Below are 15,514 nucleotides of genomic sequence, written 5' to 3'. Positions count from 1 at the left end.
ATTTTTTTAAGCATTTATTTATTTATTTAGCTGTGCCAGATCTTTGACCTTAGTTGCAGCATGTGGGATCTAACCCGGGCCCCCTGCACTGGGAGCAAGGAGTCTAAGCCACTGGACCACCAGGGATGTCCTCATAAGTGCCTTTATATTTTTCCATTTGCATTTTAATCTTGTTTATGTTAAGCATGAGCCATGTGAGCTTGGCTCCTTCATTGCATTCAGTGTTTTCATCTGTCAAATAATGGAATTAAACTAAATCAGTGTACCTCAGGCTTTATTGGTGCATTTGAACCACCTTGGAGTCTTGATAAAATGCAGATTTGAATTCAGCACGTTTCTGGGTTGGGATCTTGAGCATCTACAGCTACAAAGTCATGCCAGGGATGCTGGTCCAGGGACGTGTTTTGAGTAAAGATGGTCATTCATGCCTCTCCTTTCATCTTAGTTTTTTATTAGATAACCCAAGGATTCCTGTTCTCATCATCAGGTTGCTTGAGTTGTCTACTGAGTTTAGGATGCTCAGTAACTTGATCACTCTCAGAATCCTGAAATAAAAGGTCCAGCTTAGGTTTTACTGTTGATTATTTACAGTGTCTTTTTTCATTTTCCATCAAATACTGGATGTGATCAAGTTTTAAGAAAAATCACAAGTTTGCATAAGACTAAATTCAGCTCCCCTGAGATTAAGACCACAGAGCCTAGCACTGATACAAGGCCCTCACTCTCCAATCACTTTCCCTTTGATTCCTTTCAATGTTCTTCGAAAACTCAGTGACCACCTCTTTAAATGGCACACATTCATCACCTTTCCTTTCAGTTTCTCCGACTGTGATCTGTTGCCTGTAAAAGAGGCATCTCTTACTCTTATAGGTGAGGGAGCGTGGTCTAGCTAGAGCAAGTGAAAGAGATTCAGGGCTCCCAGCTCCATCATGATGTGAAGATATTTATTTTAGGCATAACAACAAACCACAACCTTAAGTGCCTTATTGAAGCACCAGTTTGTTTCTATTTGTCTGCAATAAAATACTTTATGAGGCTTAGGTGAAGAGTACTGGCTTACGAACAGAAGCGACACCTCCCCAGAGCCTCTGGGACCATCTTGGGTGAGTTATTTATTCTTTCCATCCCTTGTTTTCCTTATCTGTAAAATAGGCTAAAGTTTTCCTGGGATTGTTAAGAAGATGAAGTGAGTTAATACCTGTTAAGTGCTTAGAACGATACTTGGCATATTGTGAGTCCCATGGAAGCATTTGTCAGTGCTGCTGCTCAAATCTTGTTTCAGACCATATGCATTCATTTATTTATTGAAGGTAGCCTGAAGCATGCTGCACACCTAGTGGCTGTGAGACTGCTGTATGTTCGCTAAAACAAAGCTGAGACCTACTAGATAAAATAAGGAAGTACCAGAAGTGGAGACTCAACTTTGGTTGTCAGCACTGTCACCGGCAGTTTACAACTATAAAGATGGGTTTTTAAAAATCCATCTATCTTTCAGTTCAGTTCAATTGCTCAGTTGTGTCCAACTCTTTGCAACCCCATGGACTGCAGCACACCAAGCCTCCCTGTCCATCACCAACTCCCAGAGCCTGCTCAAACTCACGTCCATCGTATCGGTGATGCCATCCAATGATCTCATCCTCTGTCATCCCCTTCCCTTCCCGCCTTCAATTTTTCCCAACATCAGGGTCGTTTCCAATGAGTCAGTTCTTCACATTAGGTGGCCAAAGTATTGGAGTTTCAGCTTCAGCATCAGTCCTTCCAATGAACATCCAGGGCTGATTTCCTTTAGGATTGACAGCCTGGATCTCCTTGCAGTCCAAGGGACTCTCAAGAGTCCTCTCCAACACCACAGTTCAAAAGCATCAATTCTTCAGTGCTCAGCTTTCTTTACTGTCCAGCTCTCACATCCATACATGACTACTGGAAAAACCATAGCTTTGACTAGATGGACCTTTGTTGGCAGAGTAATGACTCTGCTTTTCAATATGCTATCTAGGTTGGTCGTAGCTTTTCTTCCAAGGAGCAAGAGTCTTTTAATTTCATGGCTGCAGTCACCATCTACAGGAATTTTGGAGTCCCCCAAAACAAAGTGTGTCACTGTTTCCATTGTTTCCCCATCTATTTGCCATGAAGTGATGGGACCAGATGCCATGATCTTGGTTTTCTGAATGTTGAGTTTTAAGTCAACTTTTTTACTCTCTCACTTTCAACAAGAAGCTGTTTAGTTCTTCTTCACTTTCTGCCATAAGGGTGGTGTCGTCTTCATATCTGAGGTTATTGATATTTCTCCTGGCAATCTTGATTCCAGCTTGTGCTTCATCAAGCCCAGCATTTCTCATGATGTACTCTACGTATATCTTTAGGGATTAATAATAATGTGCTATGATAAAAGACTGAAAAAACATCAGAGCAGCAAACTGGAATCAGGGGGCTTCCCTGGTGGTCCAGTGGCTGAGATGCCGAGCTCTTAATGCAGGGGGCCCAGGTTTGAGGCTTGGTCAGGGAACTAGAACCCATGTGCTGCAACTTAACACCTGGTGCAGCCAAATAAGCAAATATATTTTTTAAAAAAAGAATGTCTAAGACTCACTATACTTATATATAAAAAGAGAACACTGGAATCAAATGGGCCATACACCATACCCAGGGGTTCCTATCCTACACGGCCCCAAAAGAGTATAAGTCAGTACCTGGCTAAGGATCAGCCAGTTGTGGCAATGTCTCTGGGCCGGTGTCATTGATGCTGAGATGTATCAGGGCCAGTCTAAGGCTGTCCCTTGCAGAATTTCCCCCATTCCTGGTGGGGGGTGGTGGTGGCAGCCTCTGCTCTGTTAAGGCTGCCAACTGATCAGAGGAGGCCTATTCACATGATGAGGATAACATGCATTACTCCAAATCCACCGATTCATATGTTCATCCGATCCAAGAAAACACCTTCACAAAAACATCCAGAATAATGTTTCTTCGAATATCTGGGCACTGTGGCCTAGCCAAGAAGACACACGACGTTAACTGTCATACTGCCGACCCCCAACTGCAATATACTCACACTTTTGCAAGAGGGAACACAGGAGAGGCGAGCAGTGATTGTAATGCCCGTGCTCTCTGTTTACTCCTTGATGGTCCCCTCAAGCCGGTGGTCTCAGGCTCTACCGTTTTTCATAACGGCATCTGCAAATGAATGTGTGTACTTTTCTGGTGATGATCAATAAAGTTCACCAGTCCCCTCCCCTGCCTCATTCGAATCCAAAACTGCATAGTACCTTTTTACCATTAAAATTCGTGGCCTAAGGCCATGACATTGAGTGCCAGGTGAATGTTAAAACAGCCACCATAAAAACATGGACCATGGAAAGTTTACCTCTCATTGCCCTCTCTAGGGAAAACAAAAGCAGACTTCTTGTATTTTTGTGCAGAGCAAGGCTCCTTCTCTCAACTATCCCTCTTGCTAAGATGTCTGTCGAGGTCATTCACTTTTCACTGTGGTGCGGGTTTCTGGCCGTGCTGCACAGCTTGCGGGCCCTTAGTTCCCCGACTAGGGATTGAACCCAGGTCCTTGGCAGTGACAGCACAGAGTCCCCACCACTGGGAATTTCCCTCAGCTTACTTTTCAAAACCATACAATCAGGGTTGTGTCGAGATGAAGTTGCCAGTATGCCAGCAAGTACTCTCAAAAGAGCCCACAGTGACACTCAATAGAATAAGACCAATATTCATAATGGTTCAAATTTGCATTATCCTTTGAAGCTGGCAAACGTGCCACTGCAGCGTCGATGATGAGAAAGATTTTAAGGTCTTTACACCTCTCAGGTTCCCCAGTTTGAGAGTAATGTATCCTTAGCTTTTCACTTTTCACTTCCATGCATTGGAGAAGGAAATGGCAACCCACTCCAGTGTTCTTGTTTGGAGGATCCCAGGGACGGAGGAGCCTGGTGGGCTGCCGTCTATGGGGTCGCACAGAGTCAGACACGACTGAAGCGACTTAGCAGCAGCAGCAGCAGCTTTTTAAGAGTAAACAGACCACACGGCAGGGCTCAGCATCCCACATTCTTTTGTCACTAAAATTCAGTTTATAAAAATAATTTTCTTATTAAAAGCATCAGCGGCCTGTTGCTGGGGCCTCTCCGCAGCAGGATATCTCCTCTTGTTCCAGGACAACAAAACCGAAAGTAAATAGACCCAATGGTGCAAACAATGGGCCTCTCCGAAGCTATGCAAACAATCTTTGCTTGCAAAAAAGCAGAATCTTGATCATCCCTTTTCTTCCAAGAAGCTAAAAAGGTGACAAAACTGTAATGACTTTCATATAATCTTTCCCAAGGCATGTGCATGATAACATCACACTCCTTTTCCAGAAGGGGAAAGGGAGGTGCCTCCCTCCATGGTTTACATTCAGGTCAAGGCCAAAGCCCTGACCAAATCCCACAAACATATGCACTGAGCCTTTTCTGTGGACAAATGACCACGGTAAACGTCAGATTCAGGTCGAGATCTTCAGACAAGTATTTTTTCACTACTAAAATTTTAACTAGAAAACATTGGCTCTTACAATGTGATTTATGCTACTTTGAGTCAAGAGAAGGAAGATGGAGGTATTTCTGTCTCAAAGAACTCCTGGTTTCACAGATTCTCTTTCTTTCTTTTGCTCTTTTTAGCAGCTGAAGGCACACCAACAAAAGACTCTTAAGAAATAAGAGCCATATGTTCCATTCTGTAGAACTGTTCCTTCTAAGAGTCCAAAGTAGTTTGACGCTAGTACAAATATGAAAGCAAATAGCATGTATCACAATACCTGGAATATAACAGACAATAACTTACAATGACTTGGATTATAGCACTGCCTTACAGCACAGCTTTTTCTGATTTCTTTGACTCATGATTTGAGCTGGACTTTAAAGAGTTGGTTTATTATTAAACAGAAAAGGAGGATGAAAGGAAGTGTGTTTTTATTTCTTTGCACCTAAGTCAAAGTTCTATATCACTGAGTATATTCAGTTCAGTTCAGTTCAGTTGCTCAGTATTACATCGCCTTAAATTCTCTCAATCCTGTGAGGTAAGACGCTATTAAGAAGAGGTGGCAAGAATACACAGAAAACTACGCAAAAAAAGATCTTCATGACCCAGATAACCATGATGGTGTGATCACTCACCTAGAGCCAGACATCCTGGAATGCAAAGCCAAGTGGGCCTTAGGAAGCATCACCACGAACAAAGCCAGTGGACAGAAAGAGAAAGATAAATATTGTATTCTGACGCACATAAACAGAACATAGAAAAATGGTTCTGAAGAATTTATTTACAGGGCACCAGTGGAGAAAGAGACATAGAGAATAGACTTACGGACATGGAGAGAGGGGAGGAGAGGGTGAGATGTATGGAAAGAGTAACATGGAAACTTACATTACCATATGTAAAATAGATAGCCAACGGGAATTTGCTGTATGGCTCAGGAAGCTCAAACAGGGGCTCTGTATCAACCTAGAGGGGTGGGATGGGGAAGGAGATGGGAGGGAGGTTCAAAAGGGAAGGGATATATGTATACCTATGGCTGATTCATGTTGAAGTTTGGTGTTCAAGCTCGATTAAGAAAAGACGGAGGAACCAGAGATCAAATTGCCAACATCCTCTGGGTCATTGAAAAGGCAAGAGAATTCCAGAAAAAATCTATTTCTGCTTTATTGACTATGCCAAAGACTTTGACTGTGTGGATCACAACAAACTGTAGAAAATTCTGAAAGAGATGGGAATACCAGACCACCTGATCTGCCTCTTGAGAAATCTGTATGCAGGTCAGGAAGCAACAGTTAGAACTGGACATGGAACAACAGACTGGTTCCAAATAGGAAAAGGAGTACGTCAAGGCTGTATATTGTCACCCTGCTTATTTAACTTATATGCAGAGTGCATCATGAGAAACCCTGGGCTGGATGAAGCACAGACTGGAATCAAGATTGCTGGGAGAAATATTGATAATCTCAGACATGCAGATGACACCACCCTTATGGCAGAAAGTGAAGAAGAACTAAAGGGCCTCTTGATGAAAGTGAAAGAGGAGAGTGAAAAAGTTGGTTTAAAGCTCAACATTCAGAAAACTAAGATCATGGCATCTGGTCCCATCACTTCATGGCAAATAGGTGGGGAAACAGTGGAAACAGTGAGAGATTTTATTTTTGGGGGGCTCCAAAATCACTGCAGATGGTGACTGCAGCCATGAAATTAAAAGATGCTTACTCCTTGGAAGAAAAGTTATGAGCACCTTAGACAGTATATTAAGGAGCAGAGACATTACTTTGCCAACAAAGGTCAGTCTAGTCAAGGCTATGGTTTTTCCAGTGGTCATGTATAGATGGGAGAATTGGACTATAAAGAAAGCTGAGTGCTGAAGAACTGACGCTTTTGAACTGTGGTGTTGTAGAAGACTTTTGAGAGTTCCTTGGACTGCAGGGAGATCCAACCAGTCCATCCTAAAGGAGATCAGTCCTGAGTGTTCATTGGAAGGACTGATGTTGAAGTGGAAACTCCAATACTTTGGCCACCTGATGTGAAGAACTGACTCATTGGAAAAGATCCTGATGCTGGGAAAGATTGAAGGTGGGAGGAGAAGGGGATGACAGAAGATGAGATGGTTGGATGGCATCATCGACTCAATGGACATGAGTTTGGGTAAACTCCGGGAGTTGGTGATGGGTGGGGAGGCCTGGTGTGCTGCAGTCCATGGGGTCGCAAAGAGTTGGACACAACTGAGCGACTGAACTGAACTGAACTGATGGCTGATTCATGTCGCGGTTTGACAGAAAACAACAAAACTCTGTAAAGCAATTATCCTTCAATAGAAAAAAAAAGCTAGTGGAGGTGATGGAATTCCAGTTGAGCTATTTCAAATCCTAAAGGATGATGCTGTGAAAGTACTGCACTCAATATGCCAATAAATCTGGAAAACTCAGCAGTGGCCATAGGACTGGAAAAGGTCAGTTTTCATTCCAATCCCACAGAAAGGCAATGCCAAAGATTGTTCAAACTACCGCACAATTACACTCATTTCACATGCTAGCAAAGTAATGCTCAAAATTCTCCAAGCCAGGCTTCAACAGTACATGTACCGAGAACTTCCAGATGTTCAAGTTGGATTTAGAAAAGGCAGAGGAACCAGAGATCAAAGTGCCAACATCCGCTGGATCATCGAAAAAGCAAAAAAGAGTTCCAGAAAAACATCTACTCTTGCTTTATTGACTATGCCAAAGCTTTTGACTGTGTGGATCACAACAAACTGTGGAAAATTCTTCAAGAGATGGGAATACTAGACCACCTGACCTGCTTTCTAAGAAATCTGTATGCAGGTTAAGAAGCAACAGTTAGAACTGGACATGGAACCACAGACTGGTTCCAAATTGGGAAAGGAGTACATCAAGGCTGAATATTGTCACCCTGCTTATTTAACTTATATGGAGAATACATCATGAGAAATGCTGGACTGGATGAAGCACAAGCTGGAATCAAGATTGCCAGGAGAAATATCAATAACCTCAGATACCCAGAGGACATCACCCTTATGGCAGAAAGCCAAGAAGAATTAAAGAGCCTCTAGATGAAAGTGAAAAAGCTGGCTTAAAACTCAACAATCAGAAAACTAAGGTCACAGCATCTAGTCTCATTACTTCATGGAAAATAGATGGGGAAGCAATGGAAACAGTGACAGACTTTATTCTGGGGGGCTCCAAAATCACTGCAGATGGTAACTGTAGCCATGAAATTAAAAGACGCTTACTCTTTGGAAGAAAAGCTACGACCAACCTAGACTGCATATTAAAAAGCAGAGACATTACTTTGCCGACAAAGGTTCATCTAGTCAAACCTATGGTTTTCCAGTAGTCATGTATGGATGTGAGAGTTTACTATAAAGAAAGCTGAGCACCGAAGAACTGATGCTTATGAACTTCGGTATTGGAGAAGACTCTTGAGAGTCCTTTGAACTGCAAGGAGATCCAACCTATCAATCCTAAAGGAAATCAGCCCTGAATGTTCGTTGGAAGGACTGATGCTGAAGCTGAGACTCCAATACTCTGGCCACCTGATATGAAGAACTGACTCATTGGAAAAGACCCTGATGCTGGGAAAGATTGAAGGTGGGAGGAGAAGGGGATGACAGATGATGAGAGATGGATGGATGGCATCACCAATGTGATGGACATGAGTTTGAGTAGGCTCCAGGAGTTGGTGATGGACAGGGAAGCCTGGCATGATGTAGTCCATGGGGTCGCAAAGAGTTGGACATGACTGAGCCACTGAACTGACTGAAGATGCTATTATGCCCACTTCACAGTTGGTACATCTGAGGCTCAGAGAAATTCATTGACTTATGAAGAACCTACTAGGGAACACCATTGGGAGTTGAATGCAAGTGTCTTCATTCCTTATACTTGTTTCCCCCCACTATTTTGGTCTGAAGTATTATTCTATGTCCCATTGCATGTGAAATTTAAAACAATTTGTCTAGAAGCAGGATATTGGTGTTGTCTGCTTTTCAAACTGGGCATTAAAATTTGTTAAGTCCTTTAGAGATGGGAAAAGTTTCACAGGGTTGTGCAGCCTTGGTATCTATGAAGACTTTGTCTCCAATACGAATCTAACTTACAGCCTCAACCCTGAATATTCATTGGAAGGACTGATGCTGAAGCTGAAGCTCCATTCCTTTGGACACCTGATGTGAAGAGCTGACTCACTGGAAAAGACCTTGATGCTGGGAAAGACTGAGGGCAGGAGGAGAATGGGGCAACAGAGGATGAGACGGTTGGATGGCATCACTGAATCAATGGACATGAGTTTGAGCAAACTCCAGAAGACAGTGAAGGAAAAGGAAAGCCTGTTGTGCTGCAGTCCATGGGGTTGCAAAAGGTCAGACAACTTAACGACTGAACAACAACAATATATGAATCATTTGCTAGCCCCCTTCTTGTGATGGAATGTTTTGTGTTTTCAGGAGAGGAAGCCACTGAAAAGTGGGGTAAAGATAAAGATAATAGAAGATGGTCAATGAAGAAGAGACTGAAATGATGACGTAGGATGCAAGAATGTGGTAAGCAAAAAACAGATTTGGGATATGATTTGACGCAGTCATCCAACCTGCGGTTATTAAACACAAATTTTGAAATATTGCAAGACTGTACTAGAAGTTTATGAACAATGTGTACTTTTGAGCAAGTGGAAGATAGGAGGAGATGGACCTGGAGCAGGTAGTATCTCTTAAGTTTCTCTTATGTACCAGTCCATTCCCCTGAAAGAGAAATTTAATCTATTTTTACATTGATACCGGTAGAGTGAGAGGAAGGAGAGAGAGACAGAGACCGAAAGGGAAACCAATCATGGCAGAGCTGGTATTTAACTACTACTCCTTTTGGCTTCTAGTCCAAGTTCTTTCCAATCTAACATACTGCCTCTCTTTTTTCTTAATCAAGCATATTTTCTTTCTTTCTTTTTGTCCCCACTGCACAGCTTGCAGGATCTTAATTCCACGACCAAGGGTATTGAACTCACGTCCCCGCAGCGAAAGTTCAGAGTCTTAACCACTGGACCGCAGGGGAAGTCCCACCAGGGAGTTTTCTGAAGGCCTCTGCTGAGTTTGGCAACAAGATGCCCTTTAGCTTAGAGTAATATCTAGTGCGACCCCATTTTCGGCAAAAACCATTTTGCCTCTTAACTCAAATATAAGCAACGATCAATAAATATTTGAGGTTAATTTTTGGTTTATAGGAGCTAATTATCTCCTATGTCTAATTTTTAATACATTTACCTCCTTGAGAAACTGGCTTGGAAAGCCCTGAAAAACCCTCATGTTCCTCCCCTATGCTGCTGCTGCTGCTGCTAAGTCGCTTCAGCCGTGTCTGACTCTGTGCGACCCCATAGATGGCAGCTCACCAGGCTCCCCTGTCCCTGGGATTCTCCAGGCAAGAACACGGAGTGGGTTGCCATTTCCTTCTCCAATGCATGAAAGTGAAAAGAGAAAGTGAAGTCGCTCAGTCGTGTCCGACTCTTCGCGACCCCATAGACGGCAGCCTACCAGGCTCCTCTGTCCATGGGATTTTCCAGGCAAGAGTACTGGAGTGGGGTGCTATTGCCTTCTCCATAGGGTATAAAATTAAAAGGAAAACCTCTAAGAAGTCATCAACTTTATTCCAGAGGCACTTACAAGTGTAAAAATTAATCTTTACAGGGATAAGAAAGAAATCATAGCACTCTACTAAGAAGTTAGTTGTAATGACCCTTTTTTAAAAAAAATGGAAGTGGTCTTACTTTCCAAAGAAACATGTTAAGGACTCTTTATGTTATTCAAAAACTGAATGGTTTCATATGAATATATCTCAGTTTACTTAAAAGTAGATTCGTTTGATTATAGATAACAACTTGTCCAACCTGTTATCTCTAATTAAATATGTGTGAGTGTTAGTCGTTCAGTCATATCCCACTCTTTGGGGCCCTATGGACTGTTGCGACCTTGTGGACTATAGCCCGACAGGCTCCTTTGTCCATAGAATTCTCCAGGCAAGAATACTGGAGTGGGTTGCCAATCCCTTCTTCAGGGCATCTTCCTGACCCAGGGATCGAACCCGTGTTTACTGTTTTGGCAGGCAAACTCTTTATCGGCTGAGCCACCAGGAAATCTTTCTTTACCCCAGAAATCACAATTCTCTATTAAAAAGCAACAAAAAACTCTATTAAAAAAAATCTGAAAGCAAGTCAATATTTGTTTCCAGTAGATGGCACTGCAAATCAAGTCTTTATGGGTCTATTGCCTATTATTTCTTTGACCAGGATAATTATTTTCTATAGTGAGGTCCACTAAAGCAACTTATACAGTGAAATTTTCAATTTCACTAGTTGAGCAGATGGGGTTGAGGTTACAATAAAGCTGCATTGTCCAGCGTCCAAACACTGATATTTCTTCTCTGTTTAGCAGAGTTGGGACTTATTAAAGTGGTAAATGCATAGAATAAAATCTGTCTACTTGCTTTTACACGAAACCTACTTTTTGATGTGGGATTTTTGTTGCCCACTTTAATTTGTTTAGTCTATGTTATGTTATGAGTCCAAGGGGACATTTTACACTTCTGCACAGTGTCTGATTCAATCTCACTAAGGCTAGTTAACTTGCAGAGGCGAAACTGAGCAGGACCATAAACCACATCCCTGACTTGTGCTGGTTTGGGGGTGTGTGTGTGTGTGTGTGTGTGTGTGTGTGTACGGGGCAATAAATACCTTCAGTTATAGAGAATGCAGATAATTCCAGACAACTCCAGCTCTGCCAGAAAAAGTGACACATGGAAACGTTCTAGTGACCGTGGATCAGAGTCTAGTTTTGTATGTAAAAGAATATATGTTTAAAACGTATTTAAAAGCCATTTATAAGAGACACTACACATAATAGAGACTAGAACACAGTACATACTATCACATATGTAAAGACTCCAGAAGAGTGACTGGTGTAAAATAGATGCTAAATAAGTCCTCCCCTGGCTTTCTCCTTTAATGGAGCAGAAGAGAGAAAGGTCAGGCCCTGCTCTGCAGCTCTGGGTGAGATCTCTGTCATTTTACCTCCTTGGACTCTGACTTCCCCACCTCTCAAAAGGACTAGGAGCCAGGCTGCAAGATCTAGAATATTCTGTCTCATGCAAAACAAGACTTACAAGTGGAGTACATAATACTAGGCAGCCCATACAAGTAGCCTCAGAAGTTGGATGTGACTTTCATCATGGTGTTTGTCTTCCTCAGTGAGAAAGAAGCCATCAGTCAAAACGAGCACTTTGGCAGTGAAACCAGCTCTGTTCTTTAAATCAATGTCCTAGGGGAGTTTAGACATCGCTAATTTTTTTTTAATACACCCTCTGTGTTCGCTGTTATTTTTTCTCTTGTCAAGGAAGCCTGAAACTTCTTCAAATTATACAGGAAGCAACGGTGGGTTTCTGGAATTTTTAGAAATGGATGAGTAAGTGCTCTGATAGGTGATACCTTTGTGGAGATATCCTCAGATAGGTGCTATCTTTGTGGAATAGCCTATTCATCACTATGCTCACTTCCCCATTTAAACAATGAGCTCCATCACCCAGACTTGACTCTCAGCCCAGACACTTATGGGGGGGTGGGGGGGAACCCATACAGTAATTATAAAGACAAGATAATGATCTAAACAAGGCAGAAATATGACTCAAACAACACTTTACTGCTGGCTGGGAGGGCAAAAAAGGCCATTCCCCTGCAGATCTGTTCATTACTTTTTTCCTCTTTGTGACCTCAATATTTACACCTTGGCTATTTCTAGTCTGTAGAGATGGTGTTAGGATATTACAGAAGGCAAATTGTGGCTTTGGGTGGGGTAGATGGATAAGCACTTTTTAGAGTTTGAAAGGACCTTACAGAACATCTAGTCCAATCCCCTCCCTTTACCCTCGAGAAAAGATGGCTCAGAGAGGTCATTAGAACTTACATAGGTCACAGAGAAAACTAGTGATGAAGCACTGATAAGGTCATTTGATTCTCATCCCAGGAGCTAGGCGCTGGAACAGGGATAGAGGTAAAGGGTGAAAAATAAGGGAGGAAGTGTCTTCAAATTTAACTCTCAGTGACCTTAAGAGAGTGATGGAAGAACACAGTCTCACCCCAGCCAAGAGACGTGTTTAGATCTCAAGCCTCCGGTAAAAAGAAGATTGCATACATTCTTCAAATATTTATTTTATTTTTTAATTGAAGTATAATTGCTTTACAGACTTTTGTTGTTTTCTATCAAACCTCAACATGAATCACAAATATTTATTTTGAGAGGCTTTTGGGGGACACTTTTCCACCCTTCTACTTTTATGTTAAGCTAAGTTGTCTAATATCTCAGAGATTCTCTTTGTTAAGGAAGCAAAATAGTTCATTTTCTTTAGGGCATTTCCTTATACAATGATGTCAACATGGAGTAACTATGAGCCAACTGACCAATATTTTTCTTGGTGTGAAGATTAGTGAGACAAGGTTTAAGTAATCATATGCCTTTAGAATAAATAATTAATATGCATATAATTTTTGACTCATCTGAAATATTTTTTTGTGAAGTCATACTTAGAAATGCCCAACATGAGAAACTTTTCTGTTGTTTTTAATCCTATTTTCCAATTAGCAAATATAATTTTAATCTTTTATATATTATAGACTCATTTGTAGGAAAGAATGTCAAAGTCCCTTAGAAGGCATAACTTAGATGTGTAAGTGCATTTTGAAAGTGATATAATTCATGGTTTAACCATTGTTTAGACATGAAATAAGTTATAATCAGCTGGTGTGAGCAAAAACTTATTTTTGCCAAGATTTTTAGAAAATGTTAACAATTTATAGAGAGACCTCATGGTGTTTATCATGAGATTTACTTGGTTGAATTTCCTGACTTGGAATGTATTAATATTATGTCTTCTTTACTTTGAAACAGTCCTAGGCTTTATCTTTGGCTGACTCTGCTGGTCCCACTCCCACTTCATCTTTAATAGATTTAGGGTGGATTCTACCCCTGGATACTCACATCCCTAAAGTATCTTGCTTCTGAAATAAAAATGAAAGTGGGAAGGTATTGGAATGGGATGAAGGGACCCTTTAATAACGGCAGGGAATCTTGGAACCAATTTCTTTTGTCTCATAGGTGTCCTTGGACAGAGGAGAATGGAGGCAGGATACAGAATAAAAAGCCAAGGAACGTTCAAGAAGTCACGTGGGAAAAGCAATATGAAAGCCAAAGTTGGAGAAATTTTACCTTGTACAACGTTGAGAAGATTCTTGGAGGTAACAATGTGAAGACCATTGTATACACAATGTGGCTTTATGATTTTATGTCTTAATCGCGGTGAGTACAAAAAATCAAACTCCTCCACACTGCTCTCCAGACCCACTGACAAAGTTATGCAAGAGTGTGAGTTCCAAAAATATAAAAGGACTCTATTACTTTGGAGGAACTGTAGAATAATGTAGAGACAGCTCATCTAGTTGGGGATTAGGTGGGGTTTTTTGGTTTTGTTTTTTTTTTTTGCAATTGTTTTTTATTTTGATGAAATAACGTTCCATGCATAATAATGACTTAAAACTGGTAAACAAACCCAGAGCCGGCGCAATGGCTGCTGCAGCTCACGTCGCCTCTGCTCTTGGAGAGGAAAAGTGCATCCTCTTTGTAAACTGGAGTCGCCCGGAAGTGCTGGGGGGGGGGGGGGGCCAGGCGAGAGCAGCAATCCTCTGCCCCCTTCCCAGCCCGGGCCCCACCGCTAGGTTTGAGACCCTCGAGGAAGGGGCGCTGCCGGTCACCGTGGAGGGCGCAGCACTAGGCGGGGGGAGCCGGACGGGCTGGAGGAGGGGAGCCGGCCTCAGATCTCTCTGCGGCGGATGTTCTGCGCTTCCGCGGCGCGGGAGCAGGTGATCCCAGCGAGGGAACGGTGGATCTCCCCTAGCTTAAGTCCACTTGGGACAGGACCTTCCCCCTACCCCGCCCCTTCTGGGCCAAACTGTGTGTTGAAGGCTCAAGCAGTCGAGACCCCGGGGTAAAGCCAAGGAGGCCGTCTGGAGTCCTCCTTCAGGATTCCTCGGAACCTCTGTGCATCCACGGTCTCATTTAGGAGCCATCTCGGGGCACCGAGGGAGGCGGTTTTGGGGTGCAGGCGGCCAGGTGTGGTTGGAGATGCTCCGCTTTCGGTGACCTTCAGGTGAAAGAGGTCGGATGTCCCAAAGAGGTGGGGACAGGGAAGCTGGTCTGGGAAGGAGACTCTGGCTGGACTATGACTTGTGAGTCGCTTGCCCTTCCTTTTTTGAGCCTCAGGGGCACTCAAAAGGCGTGACAAGACGAAGGGCTTCCTCCAAGAGCTCTCGTAGAGCGCTCACCAAGACGTGAGGAGACACCACTTGCCCAGGCTGCAAGCGCGAGGGCTCTCATCGCCGCGGAAGTCCCCCAGGATCTCCGAGTTCCACCCACCATTTCGGTGCAGGGGCACTCGCGACCGCAGGGCTTGGCCGGAGCAGTTTCCGGGCACATCCCTCCAGTGGCTCTTCTACACCAGCTCGGGTCCCGCCGTCGCGGAGAGGACCCAGCGGGCAAGACCCCTGCCTGTCCCGCGCGCGCCTAAACTCTTGACTTCCGCTCTGCATCCCTGGTCCCTGCCCTGTCCCTCGCCCTTGGGAGCATCCACTTATCCTTCGGGGACCTCACGTGCCTGAGCACAGGGGTCCTCGAGGACTAGCCGGGGTGACCGGGCGTGGGAGGGCGGGCGGAGCTGGGAACGCGCAGCAGTGTCCGGGGTGAGAGAGCCTCCCGACCCCTGGGCCAGGGGAGGGACACGGAAAGAAAGTCCGTAGGAAGGAGATGGACACATAATTGGGAGACTCTGGGGGTGGGGATTTACCCCTTGTGGTAAGAGAGCAAAAACCCTGCCAAAAGTGCTGGTTCTCCATTTCCCATGAAAATAAATTCTAGCCTCCAGCAAGATCTCCTCGCTCCTCAGTACAGCAAAGC

At 43.4% G+C, this 15,514-nt stretch overlaps 1 protein-coding gene across 1 annotated transcript in view; it reads left to right on the top strand.

Moving 5' to 3' along the window:
• The first annotated feature begins 12,673 nt into the window (after positions 1-12,673).
• SFMBT2 (Scm like with four mbt domains 2) overlaps positions 12,674-15,514 on the top strand; it is a 181,267-nt gene continuing 178,426 nt past the window's right edge. Inside the window, exon 1 of the mRNA XM_055543500.1 lies at positions 12,674-13,864. The gene's annotated coding sequence lies outside the window, so the exon portion shown is untranslated. The remainder of the gene's footprint in view (positions 13,865-15,514) is intronic.

This window comes from Bubalus kerabau, chromosome 13 (assembly GCF_029407905.1).
Source record: "Bubalus kerabau isolate K-KA32 ecotype Philippines breed swamp buffalo chromosome 13, PCC_UOA_SB_1v2, whole genome shotgun sequence".
Classification (NCBI taxonomy): domain Eukaryota; kingdom Metazoa; phylum Chordata; class Mammalia; order Artiodactyla; family Bovidae; genus Bubalus; species Bubalus kerabau.
Note: the sequence above shows the minus strand (reverse complement) of the source record. Positions and strands in the feature narration are given on the sequence as shown.